This window comes from Trachemys scripta, chromosome 23 (assembly GCF_013100865.1).
Source record: "Trachemys scripta elegans isolate TJP31775 chromosome 23, CAS_Tse_1.0, whole genome shotgun sequence".
Lineage (NCBI taxonomy): Eukaryota > Metazoa > Chordata > Testudines > Emydidae > Trachemys > Trachemys scripta.
This window is the reverse complement of record NC_048320.1, coordinates 13,738,868-13,751,259: the sequence shown is the minus strand read 5'-3', so window position 1 is coordinate 13,751,259 and position 12,392 is coordinate 13,738,868.

Here is a 12,392-nt window from a genome sequence, read left to right as displayed (position 1 = left end):
TCTGGGCACCACGCTTCAGGAAAGATGTGGACAAATTGGAGGAAGTCCAAAGGAGAGAATCAAAAATGATTAAAGGTCCAGAAAACATGACCTATAAGGAAAGAATGGGGGAAAAAATGGTTGGTTTAGTCTGGAGAAGAGAAGACTGAGAGGGGACATAAGTCTTCAAGGATTTAAAAGGTTGTTATAAGTCAGGGGTTCTCAAACTGGGGGTCTTGGTTCAGTGCAGGGGACTGGACTAGATGACCTCTCAAGGTCCCTTCCAGTCCCATAGCTCTATGATTCTCTGATCTCACCTCTTTCTCCTTGATCCTCTAGCTCCTCACCCATCCATCGGCTCCCAGCAGCTTGTGACCCTGCCTCTCCCCTCCCATCTCCAGCTCCCCCTCCTTACCGGCTTCGCCCTCCTTATCACCAGTGCTAAGTGTAATTAACACACCTGGCTGAGACCAGAAATGCCTCCCACCATCCGGCCGTTCTGCTGAGCAAACTTAGGTGCAGCTCCCCTCCGGAGTTACTTCCCTCTCAGTCATCCCGCTCGGTGGTATTCAGACCCGGACAAACAGCGTGGGCTGCGGAGACAGAAGAGGAAAAGTCCACCTGGAGAGGGACTATTCTCGCTTCACCTCGTTGACAAAGAACCTGGCTCCCAGAACAATAGCCTTGCCTTTTCCAGTCCCTTGCCTCCAGGGTCGTAGATCCCAAGGCCAGAAGGGACCATTGTGTGCGTGTCGTCCAACCCCCTATATGGCACAGGCCAGAGAATTTCCCCACAATAACCCCCCATCCTGATTTCAAAACGCCCAGTGCTGGGGCAATTGTTTCACTGGCTAATTACCCTCACTGTTAACACTGGAAGCGTTCTTTCCAGTCTGAATGGCGATGGGGGAGCTGTTCCTGGACTAGGGAATCCGGAGAGTGCTGGCTTAGGTGGATAGTGAGTGGTGCCTTGAGAGGAAGGATAGCCCAGTGGTTAGAGCGGTAGCCGGGTTCTCAGGACAGCCAGGTCCCTGCTCTGCCACAAGCTTGGTGTGGGATTGTGGACAAGCCACTTAGCCCCAGATGTCAAAAGGGAACCAGGTGCCTTTGTCAATGAGATTTTGGCTCCTACATGCCTAAATCTCTTCTGAAAATGACATGGAGGCTCCTCGGTCAGTTCGGCATTGCGACGCTGAGCACCCCAAGGCCTGAATACCTTTACACGTCGGCATCTCAGTCTCTCTCTCAGATCCTTCTCTGTGAAATGGGGACAGCAGCCCTGCCTGCCTCCCCGGCTGGGGGCATAAATACATTAACAAATCGTGAGGTGCTCAGAACCTCCAGGGATGGGGGCTGTGCAAAGACCTGAGATGGACGGACGGAATGGATCAAGGCCCAAAGCATCAGGTGGCCCTAGCCCAATCTACGGCCACTGTCACCTTCTTCATTGTATTGTAGATTTTCCCCACTGCCCCTTTGCTGTTAATGTAGCACTAGGGGCCACCCAGACAGCAGCTACTTGCCCTGTGTAAGTCCTCAGTGCAACATCCCCAGTGTCACCTCCTGGAAGTCTGGGGAAAAGAGTGGGGGAAACATGTCTTCAACGCTGCAGTGTTGCCTTAAAGTTCTTCCTCCTCCAAAACTTGGGATGTCTGGACTGGGAGTCCGGGTAGTGCACTCCCAGCAGAGAGCACCTCCGCTCATAGCTGCAGCTCGGAGCCAGAGAGTCTACAGACATCACTAGTCTGATCTGCTGGACAGCACAGACCCCCAGCCCTCCCAGCACCCGCTCACAACCCCATCACCGACATGAGACTGGAGGGTCACAGCCCCCAGGAGACTGGACGGTTGTGTGCCACAGGCAGAGATCAGGAGGAGCTGGGCGCTCCGTGTCTCCTCTTGGAATGCCGTCAGGGTGTGCAGAGCTGCACCTGCCGCTGGGGCCTCTGGGGGGCTCGGAGAAATAAAGCCAAAATGGACCTTTCCTCCTAGTTCTATGCACCATACCCAGCTAGTAAGTAAACAGCCCGGCCCATATGCACTACGGTCCCTCTGACACCTCCGGGTAAGAGATTCAACTACACTCTAGACTAGATGAGATCATGCAAAATTTCCTCAAGCTATAGCGAGTGGGCAGATCCAACAGGCGTTTTTCTATCCTCCCCAAACACTCCCTCCCCGCCTTCCTCACCTCTAACAAATCCAGGTTTTCCTAAAATGAACATTTTAAAACATGGTTTCTATTTCCAGCCTTCCCGCACTTCTGGTCCAACCGAGCACGTGCTCAGACACCCAGCACAGGTGTGCACACGCCTTGCAGATGCCGTATGTACACACACACAGACAGCCGGCACAGGTGTGCACACGCCTTGCAGATGACGTATGTACACACACACACGCACACACACACACACCCGGCACAGGTGTGCACATGCCTTGCAGACGCCATATATACACACACACAGACACCCGGCACAGGTGTGCACATGCCTTGCAGATGACGTATGTACACACACACACACACACACACATGCACACACACACCCGGCACAGTTGTGTACACGCCTTGCAGATGACATACACACACACGCACACACCCACCTAGCACAGGTGTGCACATGCCTTGCAGATGACGTATGTACACACACACATACACACACACACCCGGCACAGGTGTGCACACGCCTTGCAGATGACGTATGTAAACACACACACACGCACACACCCCTCTGACGCAGGCTCCACCCCCACATGCAGCACGCGCTCAGACTATTTGGCTTTGCTGACATTTTGGGGGACCCCCCACATTCTTTAAGCCATCCCCTTTGTCACCCCAAAGGAACCGCCGGGTTTGATTAAGGTCTCATCCCACGTGAGTCTGGGAGAGTCTTTAATTAACAACAGCTTGTTCTCCTCGGCAGTTTGTATTAACAATTCCTCTGCTCTCCGGCTGCGTGGCTCATTGGGGGATCATGTGAGGAATGTTCCTGTCTGACGATACAATGGCGCGCCCCCAAGCCTCAAGTCAGGCCCCAGATTCTGTTGGTACTTGAGAGCGCGATGATTCAGGCCAGGGCTTAACTAATGACTAGTTCTCCTCGTGAGCGTTGCATCCGCCCTGCACTCAGTCACTCGCACTGGAGAGGAGCCCCCCAGAGCCACCCAGAATGCATTGCTTTCACGCCACGATGCTGCTTTTCATAACCCGGGGCTGATCTGAAGATGAACGAACGCTTTGGAGCCTTGACTTGCTTTGCTCTGATGGGCTCTATTCCTGCACAATCTCTAGAGGGGTTTTCATCCTGAAGTATCCCCGGGGAACACTTCTCTCAGCACGGCAGTGCAGCCGCCTCCGGGATGGGATGTCGGGGCTGTTTGAGTTCTGCTCCAACTCCTATTGAAGTGACTGGTGAAACTCCCAATGATTTCACCGGGGGCAGGGTGTGAGCCTGGGTCTGAGCATCCACACGGCAATGGAAACCTGGGCTTCCCCACCGTGCTGGCGCGTCCGTTCTGCAGTGCACAGACGCATGACGAAATAGGCCAGGCCGGGAAACGGGGAGGAATATTGTATCCCTTTGAAGCGGTAGAGGGAATTTAGGGAAGCCGCCCACATGGGATTTTGGCCTGGGTCCTGGAGTGTACGTCCCTCCCCAGGTGAAAGGTGCCAGGGGATTGTTAATGGGTGGGAGTGGTCAGGACCTCTCCATGGTGCCCCCTAACGCTGCGCAGGGATGGGGTAATCGCCTGAATCGACACCACCGCCCGCACATCCCCCGGGTGTTCCTTGGAGGGCTCCGATCCATGTTCTAGCCAGGCTTGGCTTGTGAGAGCTGGTGAGATCACAGCCCGAGGCTCCCGGTTAGGGACTGGAGACCAAAGAAACAGAGCTCAAGTCACACCCGCATGTCGGCAAGAGAGGTGTGAACGCCGGGCCCCCTCAGCACGTCCGTCCTTGGGAACGACGAATGGGGCCCCGATTCCAAACCTGTCGACGGCTCCTCGACTAGCCCCGCCCAGGGCCTGCACTAAAAGGCCCTTTGACACCAATGGGAGCCAAGTTCTTTAGCCCCACGTTGCTGAGCCAATACGAGGTGTCTGGCACAGGCGGCGGGAATCTCCCCTGATCTGGGAGAGTGCCCAAAGCCACCCCCCCGAGCAGCCCCTGCGATTGCAATGGGGAGGGTGGGGGGCGCCGGTGCTCGCGCTGCTCCGTGGGGATTGGCATCACAGGCCACACATTACACTACGTCTGGCGGGGGAGCCAGACGGCAGGTAACACGAGCCCATGATTCATCCCAGCTCTTACATAAACAGGGAACTTGTTCAGAACTGCAGCTAGGAAGCTCCCAGAGGCACCTTTCTAAGGAAAGCTTTGGACCCTGACGTGTGGATTTCCGAAGAACAGGAAACACCCACTCAGGAATGCCCAGCACCAGACAGCTTCACCGGGGGGGGGGGTTGTTTTACGCAAACCTCCTCATTAAAAATCCCATCTCCAAAATGATTAATTAAAGGAAACATCGGCCCAATGCCCTGGCCAGGGGAAAACGCTGCCGATATGGCCCAGGCTTTATAAGGGAAAACGCACGAACAAAAGTAAATGCTAGGGGAACCGGACCGCCTCTGGTCTTTCTGCTGGCGCCTGTGTGCTCGTCCGCCGACTCCGGGGACACACTGCCCCAGGCGGGCTGGAGAAGCTGTGGCCTGTTTCCTGGGTCTCAGCGCATCCAAGAGCATGAGCTGGTGGGACAAATGCAACCTGCCGAGTGTGACTCAAACCCCGGGGCAGCCTTTAATCTCTACCAGGGAGGCGGCGAGCCAGTGGGCGGTGCAGGACGGTATCAGCCGCGCTGTAGGCTCTGCGGGGAGGGTGGGGGGGTCACTTTTGTATTAAAGATGGGGGTGGCTGCAATCCACTCCATGGCCTGAGTGGGCTTGGGATTGGGAGCCCTGTCCGTGCTCAACACCCCCAACGTCTCCTGGCGTGGAGGGCGCCCAGCACCCCCAAGGATCTGTCCTTGCTCACCTGCAGATTCCCAATAGGGCCCAATCTGGGCGCGCCAGCCACTGATGGAGGCAGAAAGCGGGAAACAAGCAAGCACTGGGCCGGTCAGCACGGAGAGCAACCCCCAGCCGCCCAGGCCAGGGGCAGCGGGCAGTGGGCAGGGCTCACCACACTGTGTGAAGACAGGCCTGCGACACGGCCACACTCACGTTCCCACCGGCACAGACCCACGTGGCAGCCGTGGCTAGCCCAGGCCTCGCTGCGTATGTTGGGGAGCGAGCGGGGGGGGGGGGGCTGTTGAGTCTCTCCCTAGCAAGGCTCATTGTTGAGTGACCCGGTCCCGGGGAGCGGATGCGAGCGGCCTGCGGCTTGCCGCAGGGTTCCTTGTCTCACGGGGAGCACAAAAGGCTCCTATTCAACAGAGGGCGGCTGATTAATGCAGCTCTGGGGGAGCGTCCCGGCTCTGAGTAAACATGTTCTGCCGGCGGGTTCCGAGAAGAGGTGACTCACCTGGCAGCACGTGGGGCGGTTCTGCAGCCCCTGCCGGAGCTTGTGACTTGGCAGGGGTGGGGTGGGGGGGAACCCTCTTCTCAGGAACCGGGGACTTGCTGCTCTTCGCTCCCCCACGTTTCTAGCATGAGGCTATGGACCAAATTCGTCCCTGGTGCAACCCCACTGGCTGCACTGGCCTGTGGCTCCAAATCTCAGATTCCGTTGCCTCAGGGACTGTTCTTCTGTACTCCCGTGGCCTGTGAACCAGCCGAACAGCTGCACGTATCACGCCAACGTCCGCTCCGGAGACCTGCCTTCAGAGCGGATCTCAACCACAACGAGTTTGTTGGTCTCAGCGCACGAGTTGCGGGGGCTGGGGAGGTGGTTCTGCCTAGAAGCCCGCAGAACTGCTGTGTTTGCAGGTTCTGAGTGAGGTTCAATGTTGAAGGGGTGGTAGGGTGTCCAGATGGCCCGATTTTATAGGGACCCAGTCCTGATATTTGGGGCTTTTTCTTATACAGGTGCCTATTACCCCCCACCTCCTGTCCCGATTTTCCACACTTGCTCTCTGGTCACTCTAAGGGGGGAGTAGGGGGGCTGCAGATCAGGGCCAAGGTGCATCAACGGGCTGCATATGGGGATCCCAAGACTGGCAGAGCTGGGAGCCTCATGCCAGGACTGCAGGGGATTCCAGAGCTGGGTGGGGATCCCGGGGCTGGAGGAACACCGGAGTAAGGGAGTTGCAAACCAGGGCAGACGTGCGGGGAGACGGCATGGGCAGCCCTGAGAGTGTGCCAGTGATGGGTAACTTTCACGACCGACAAATTCACACAACATAGTTGCAATGACCAAAAACTCGGCCCACATTATACCGCGTCCGCATGGCAGTGTGCCTTTCAGAGCACTGCACCAGGTGTCCCAGGCGACTCGCAAAACTCCAGACCGGATGATAATCAGCCATTGTGCTCACGCAGTGCGCTCCCATTTCCAGAGACCCGGGCGGACATTAGCAACTCTGTGCAGCAAAACACAGCTCCGAACCGGAGTAAGTCCCCAGCGCTGTATCGGCGTCAGGAGTGAGTCCAACACAATGCATTCACTGACGCGCAGGCAGTGAGTTCCGAGGGAAAGGTGCAGGGGCCCAAAGTCTTTCAAATCCTCAGTTCTGAACTGTCGAAGAGCAGACTGCAGAGAGCACCCAGGAGGGGGACACGTGGTAGAAGCAGAGCAGGGGATTGGGGCCGGGTTGCCAGGACGTTCGGAGTGGCTGCAGCCTGATGCACAGGAATAGCTGTGCAATTCTAGGTGCTTTCTCTACAGTATTAGCCCCGTCCTGCCCCCACCGACAAGGACGTTTTACTGCAGAGCTGGCTCTGGCCCTTTGCCCGTCCCGTTGTAAGGGCTCCTTTGGGACGCCTCCCCGGGTTGTCTGAAATGAAAGGGGGTTGCAGAATTGTTCGCCCTGCTTTGCTGGGCACAGAACCAAGTGCCTGGGTTCCCTTTTGGATCAGGAACAGCTGACCTGGATGCATAGACGCCGGCTTCTTTCCCTGTGGGGGGTGCTCAACCCCTGCTCAGCCCCAGGCCCCACCCTACTCCACCCCTTTCCCCAAGGCCCCACCTCTTCCCTGCCTCTTTCCACCCCCTCCCCCGAGTACGCCCCGTCCCCGCTCCTCCCCCACCCTCCCAGCGCCTCCTGCATGCCGCTGAACAGCTGTTCCACGGCGTACAGGAGGCGCTGGGAGGGAAGGGGAGGAGATTATCGACGGGGGTCGGTGGCAGGCGGGAGTTGGGGGGAGGGAGGGGAGCTTGGCTGCTGGTGGGTGCTAAGCACCCACGAATTTTTATCCATGGGTGCGCCAGGTCGGCGCCTATGCCTGGATGCCTTGGTTGAACACATGAACTGGAGAGAGGGTTTTAAACCCTGCGACAGGAACAAGACTAGCGTCCCAAAGAAGAGGTTTGGGTGTGTCATCGCAAGGCAGCTCACTGAGGAATCTGCAGACGAAGAAAGGTCCCGCTAGCAGGAGCGGACGGCACAAGCGGGACTGAGCCAGAACATGCACGGCGCAGTGCTCTGGGTGATCGGGGGGCCAGGCAGCAGCCGTCGTGGGGCTGGCACCCAGGACTGGCGTTATCCCAGGATTGGAGGCCAGGAGGCAGTGCTGCTCCTCGGCGTCGCCAGCCGGATCTCGACATTCTCTGCACTCTGACGCCACCGCCTGCCGGACTCGGGGCGGTCAGGGGAGCTACGAGTCTTTGGGGTCCCACTGAGCTTTTTGCAGCTCATCAGAATTGCAAGTCAACGGGACTAGTCCTGCTTCGGTGTTTGGCTGGAGACTTGGGCGTGAGCGAAAGGCCATCGCTGTTAGTGGGAGTCTTTCCCAACCTTCTTAGCCCATTGCAGTAGCTGCTAAAGGCTCCAACCAAGATCCGGGCACCATCGTGCTGGGCGCTGCATGCACACAAGGTCCCAGCCCCAAAGAACTTGTAATCTAAATAGACCAGAGAGACAAAGAGCACGAGGGGAAGTGAATTCGGGGCAGATCCGGACTAGAACCCAGGTTTCCCATCCTGATGCCCTGCTCATTAGACCACACTGCCTTTTGCAGCATGCGGTGGCGCAGGGCCCCGTTAGCGTACAGCGGCAGGAGTTCACCCCGACTTGCATGGCCTTCTCCTCCTGGGACAGTCCTGTCCTCCTTCCCAGCAGACCGACTTTCCGGGGAGCTTGTTTGGGTGGATTTGGGAGGGGAGTTTTTCTTTATAATGTATTGAGATCCAAAATAACATTCATGTGTTTGCTGCTCCGCTGAGCTGCCTTATCGAACTTCCTGTGAATCACTTTGATCTTTTGGGCCCACTGCCACTTAACTAGTTCTTATTTTACCGAGGCTTTACAAGGATTTCTGCAGCCTGGGAGGGGGGGTGATTAATCTATGTCACAGGGCTTAGGCATTTTTCACCACCCCAGGGATTTCAGCTCCATAAAGAATGTTTGAGTTCACAGGCAGGGGCAGCAGCAAAGAACTGGCCCAGCAGTTCTACCTTCTTTTATGTTTCCCAGTCCGTTGTTTATCAAATGAACCCCGGCCAGGGCTGTGTTAGACAAGTCCAGGTCGGAGCGCAGGCATGGGCAGCAGTGCATGTGCGTGAGACAGAGAAAGGAGGAAAAAGAGGGAGCCAGTCTGTGCTCTGAAGAGTCTGTAGCGCTGAGTGGAGGAGAGTTTTCCTAGGGTGAGGAAGGATGGAACAGATCCTGCCCCCTGCCCTAGCCCTTAGACGCTGCACCAGCATTTCTGCTTCTGGAACTGCCCAAATCCCAAGGGCTTGCAGCCCTCTTTGCCATCCTGCTGGGCTGTGCCGCCTCCTCGGGGCACAGGCTGCCCAAAAGCCACATCCTCGCTCCACGCCGAGAGAGCCAACAGAGAGAGAGTTTTAACCCCCTTGTCCCGTTCTCATTGTTAATCTGCACGACTGTTCCCTCTGAGCGTTAAGAAACCTCCTTCACCACCTGTGCTTGTCCCGGGTTAAAAGGCCCCTTTGTGTTTGGTCAGGTTCAGATTGTTCCGTGTATTGATGCAGTTCAGGCCCCAGAACCAGGAATCAGAGATGTATAAAATCACCCTCGTCCCGGGCAAGGCTGCCTGGCATTTCTTTTATTGGTAGAATTTCCCATACTTTATTCCTCCGGGCCACGAACACTGGGGGGAATCTGCCCTTTTCCAAAACCCAAGCGACTGCACTTCGGCTCCTTCACTGACTGGGCTTGTAACCTAATAGAACCACGGTGGGTTCCGGGGGGCATCTGCCTTTCCTGGGCTTGAAAATGTTTTTCAGAGGGATGTTCTAATAGTTCCCTTTTTGCTCAGGTCAGAATCCACGGGGGAGTTTAAAAGGACTGCAACAAACAACCGTCTTTCTATGGAAGCTGGGCCCTCGGGGCATCTCCGAATGCCGTACAGGATGGGACTGGGAAAACCCCGAGTCGGGAATGTCTGGTCTGCAGCAGAGCAACATAAAAAAAAGCAACACGGGATTTCAGTTTGGCCTTAAAAGTGCCAAGAGCAGTAGCAATCCGGGACCTGCCTCCCTCTAGGACACAGAACCCTTCTAAGGCCGTTCGAGTCCAATGTTAAAGACACAGCAAAAGTCTTTCCAGTTTTTTGTGAGTTGTATTTTGCTTTTCGTTTGTCAAGTGAGTTTACTGTTGGCAAAGGGGCCTGAGGTGAGAGAGGCTGCAGTTCTCCTCTGCCCGGAGCAGATACAGTCATGGGGGAGTGCCAAGGAAGCCCCGTTGCCCTCTGCTGCACCTGGCTGGAAGGATGCCTGTTAGTGGCAAAAGGGGAGTTCAGGTTCCATTTAGACATTGATGTGACGAAGTGGGGGGTTTTCTTGTTTTCTGTGGAGTTTCAATGGTTTGCATGCAGAGGGGGTGGGACTCAGTTTCCCTGGGTGTTACTGGTTTAACGAGGGGAGGGGAGAGGGAGTTTGTTTTGCAGAGGGCCGGAGAGAGGACGTGGGGACCCAGCCGATGGCCGGGAGGATGGATACCCCAGCGACCGGGGACCTGGCGACCTGGTGACCCAGAGGCCCAGCTGAGGAGACGCAGCCGGTTCTGGCCAGTGGGAGGACAATGGGCTGCAGAGTGAGGACCCAGTGACCTAACCAGCCGGTTCCAGCCAGAGGACAGAAGCAGGAGAGGAGGCCCCAGTTTACGACCCTGTTTACCTGGAGAGAAGACAATGGACAGAGGTGGGGCCTGGGGCCGGTGATATCAGATGCCCAGCTGCGAGCAGGGGGGCTCGGGGCTGGAGAGGGGAAGCAGGCAGAGCCCACCTGGATGCAGAGAGACTGGGATGTGCTGTGCTGAGGGAGGCCAGGCCTGGGGGTCAGAGAGTTTCCTGTGCTGTGTTCAACTCTCAATAAACCCTCCTGTTTCATGCTGGCTGAGAGTCACTCCGGTCTAGAGAACAGGGTTGCATCAACCCCTTCGGGGGGTGGAGGCCCCGGGGGTCCAGAGCGAGTGGACTCCCTGAGGGGGCCCACGGCAAAGACAGACGTGCTAAGGCTCAGAGAGGTGCGGCTCCAGGAGGTGGAGGGGCCTGACCCTGAGAGAGAGTGGACCCCCGAGAAGGGCTGTCTCACTAAAAGGGGCACCCCCCACGGACCGCACGGGGCCAAGAGTGGGCACGATCTGTGAGTCCGTGACAACTGGCCTCTTTGCGGAGGCTGCCTCTGCTGGGGCGTTTTGTCATGCGGATTCCTTCCAGCCCACAAGGAACTGGACTGAGAACCCCCAGCCGGCCAGGGCTTTGAGGTCACAAATGGGCTGAATCCAATATGGGAATCTAGAGGCTAAAGGCTCCATATCCTATCATCAAACCATCCAATTCCTCCTTCCTCTCTCACCACTAGTCCCAGTCGGTGCTTGTCATCACTGCACTATCTTTAGCTCTCAGATATGGTGCATCCCTGTCAGCTGCAAAGCCAAATATCTCCCAAGGAAGGCCAGCCTTGAGACTCTGGGAAATCTGGGCTCAGCTCCCAGCTCTGCCACAGACTACCACTTTGACCTTGGGCAAGTCACTTCATCTCTCTCTGCCTCCGCTTTCCAGCTGTAAAAGGGGGTGGTAACACTTCCTTGTCTTGATAGATTGTGAACTCCTTGGGGCAGGGAGCATCTCTCACTTTGTGAACGTTCAGCGCTCAGAACAATGGGGCCCTAATCTCGGTCAGAACCCCATGACACTACCGTAAAGATATATTAAGAGCAATAATAAATATCCCCGTTCTGGTTATAAATCCTGGCTTTTGAGCACCACAACAATGATTTCAGTGGATTTTGTCATTAAAGGAAAATAAAATTTGGCCAGCGATTACTTTTTAATACAATCTCACAGTTTTTCTGGGGAAAATGTCTGTGCAGAAGGTTACAACCCAGAGAAAATTCCGAGAAAATACTGATTACCCAGGAATGTTGAGAGGAAAAAACGACAAGGGGTGGTAAACTTAACACGAGGTAGATTGTTAAAAGAGATCAAGGAGCTATAAGGAAGGAAGTTTATATTGTGGTCAAATGGATTTTCTGGTAGTCGGAGATTTCAAAGAGTTAGCTAACAATGCCAGGTGTCAGGTAAATCAAAGCATGTAGCGGTATACAGAGTGGTATCTCTTCCTGAATGGATTTATTCTTTTAAAGAGCAGTCCTTGCTCCCACTGAAACTGGGGGCAAAACTCCATTGGTTTCAATGGCCCCAAATCTATAACTATCTAAAAAATATTTAAGGTAGATTCATAGAATATCAGGATTGGAAGGGACCTCAGGAGGTCATCTAGTCCAACCCCCTGCTCAAAGCAGGACCAATCCCCAGACAGATTTTTACCCCAGTTCCCTAAATGGCCCCCTCAAGGATTGAACTCACAACCCTGGTAGGGTGCATAGATACTACATCTCTCATCCGTTTCACTGCATAATACCAAGCCATGGTGGTACGCTTTGAGAGAGTTTTGCAGGAATAAGGACTGCAGAATCTGACTTAGCGCTTTTAAGAGAATGTAAGATGGGCAATGATTTATGGTGCATCTGTGAAAAATATGAAGGTTCAACCTGTAAATCTCTCTGGTAAAATCTGTCTTATAAAGATTACTATGGGTAGAGTCACCCAAGGGACGCAGGCAGGAGGTCTTTGAGGTTACGTCATGTGGGAGGCACACAGATGCTATGGGGATATGTGCCACTATAAGAGGATGGATGGATGGATAGGGTGATAAACACTAACACAGTAATTGTAATAAACTCGATATCTCCTCATTCCGACACGCATCACAAATGCCTTACTGAAGTCCCCACCGTAAGTCGTTACATTCTACAGCAGAGTGATGGTTCACTTACTTGCTTATACAGAGAGTT